Source organism: Coregonus clupeaformis, chromosome 33 (assembly GCF_020615455.1).
Source record: "Coregonus clupeaformis isolate EN_2021a chromosome 33, ASM2061545v1, whole genome shotgun sequence".
In the NCBI taxonomy this organism is placed as follows: Eukaryota; Metazoa; Chordata; class Actinopteri; order Salmoniformes; family Salmonidae; genus Coregonus; species Coregonus clupeaformis.
The window spans coordinates 4,845,435-4,847,934 of NC_059224.1; positions in this window are offsets into that span (position 1 = coordinate 4,845,435).

The window sequence follows — 2,500 nt, forward strand, 5'->3', positions numbered from 1 at the left end:
CTCCAGAGCGTTCTCACTACTTAGAAAAACATAATATTGTAGGGCTTCCCTCATGCCCCTTTTCACGACGGTGCTAGCAGCCTCTTGAATGAGTGCTAGCTAGCTAGCTACAGGAACATTAAGCTAGCCAAGACCAACAACACAAACAAATGGACTATACAGCTACAAGTAGTGAGTGGAGTTACGAACTGTGCTAAACGAGTTAAACGTCTTACCTGTGATTAAATGTTTTCCACATACAGAACTACGTGTAGTCTACTTAGACATCCGGGTCCCCCACATTTCCCACTCTCCCACGTCGAATATCCTAAAGCCACAGGGCTCTTCCCGCAGGCTCTTTTTCCCTACGTGGGAGCATTGCGAACCGTAGATCGGGATTGTTGACCTGGTTACATGTACATTGAACAACACAGCAGCTTTTTGGCATGTTTTGTTATCTCTGTATAACAAAAAAATTGACTATGAAGTTGGCTCTTCTGCAATGGGGGTCAATAGGAAAAAATAATGTTTTCCCCAATTTCTGGCCGTGGTCGGGGGGAATTCCTTATTATAAAATGAATATAAACTTGGAGTACGTGGGGCTGAATTTCAAATTCTGAATATGTTGCTGTCCACTGTAGTGGTGCTTAAAATAGTTTTCATCACGACGACAAGATTGGAATTCTGAGGTTCAGCACCCACTTCTAACAAAGTCCCCACCACACTGCCACCAATGGTGGTCAGTCGTATTTTTGCCACTAGCATATTTACAAAAAATCGAGATACCAAAACACAAGAAACACGATAAGAGAACTGTCATACAGTAACTTTCACAGCAGTATTTCAGTCCAGTTAATTATCTCTTCTCTGATAATCAGGGTTGGGGTCAATTCCATTTAAATTCCAGTCAATTCAGCATGTCCACTGAAATTCCAATTCTAATTCCAATTCTCTTCAATGCTTTTCAATTGGAATTTGGTTTACTTTGTGAATTGACCCCAACCCTGTTGTTGATACACTACATCCACACTCTCCAGATTTCCTTAGGTAGGTGTCACCGTATCTGGACTCATTTTAACAGAGCGAGAGAGAGAGAGAGAGAGGGAGAGAGAGAGAGAGAGGGGGAGAGAGAGAGAGAGAGAGAGAGAGAGAGAGAGAGAGCGGGAGGGAGAGAAAGAGAGAGAGAGAGAGAGAGAGAGCGGGAGGGAGAGAAAGAGAGAGAGAGAGAGAGAGAGAGAGAGAGCGGGAGAGAGAGAAAGAGAGAGAGAGAGAGAGAGAGAGAGAGAGAGAGAGAGAGAGAGAGAGAGAGAGAGAGAGAGAGAGAGAGAGAGAGAGAGAGAGAGAGAGAGAGAGAGCGGGAGGGAGAGAAAGAGAGAGAGAGAGAGAGAGAGAGAGAGAGAGAGAGAGAAGAGAGAGAGAGAGAGAGAGAGAGAGAGAGAGAGAGAGAGAGAGAGAGAGAGAGAGAGAGAGAGAGATAGAGCGAGAGAGAGAGAGAGAGAGAGAGAGAGAGAGAGAGTGTCCATTAGCGTTATCTAGGCAGAAGTAAGGCATGCAGGCAGCGCAGCAGCAGCAATAGCATTGTGATGAGAGAGAGAGAGCAGGATCTGGACAGACTCCCACCATTACAGCGGCTGCCGTGGAACATGGCTTCAGGGCGCTGGAATCAAACCCATTACATTTGATACTGGATTCCTCCACTGCAATGCAATGTGGACGAGCCGCTTCAAAAGCCGGCCAGTGTCGCATAGCATCTCCATGCAGAGATGGGTGAGGAAAAGAAAGCATGGTGGGAATCAGAAGGCCTGGAGAGAAGGAGGATACTGGAGAGAGGATACTTGAGAGAGAGAGGATACTGGAGAGAGGATACTTGAGAGAGAGAGGATACTGGAGAGTGAGAGGATACTGGAGAAAGAGAGGATACTGGGGAGAGAGAGGATACTGGAGAGAGAGAGGATACTGGAGAGAGAGATGATACTGGAGAGAGAGAGGATACTGGAGAGAGAGAGGATACTGGAGAGAGAGAGAGGATACCAGAGAGAGAGGATACTGGAGAGAGAGAGAGGATACTGGAGAGAGAGAGAGGATACTGGAGAGAGAGAGGATACTGGAGAGAGAGAGGGGATACTGGAGAGAGAGAGGATACTGTGTAGAGAGAGGATACTGGAGAGAGAGAGAGGATACTGGAGAGAGAGAGGATACTGGAGAGAGAGAGGATACTGGAGAGAGGGAGGATACTGGAGAGAGGGAGGAGAAGGAGAGAGGGAGGAGAAGGAGAAAGGGAGGAGAAGGAGAAAGGGAGGAGAAGGGAGCGAAAGAGGAAAAATATAAAAATAGGCAGAATTTTTGTACTAACCCTAACCCTAACCCTATTTTTAGATGGAATGGGGTAATGAAAAAGGGTGACTCTTGCTATAACATATACACGCTCGTTTCCCGGAAACAGATTTAGCCTATAGTCAATAGCTTTTTAGTCTAGGACTAATCTTAGTCTGTTTCCGGGGAAATCGGCCCTATATGTCCA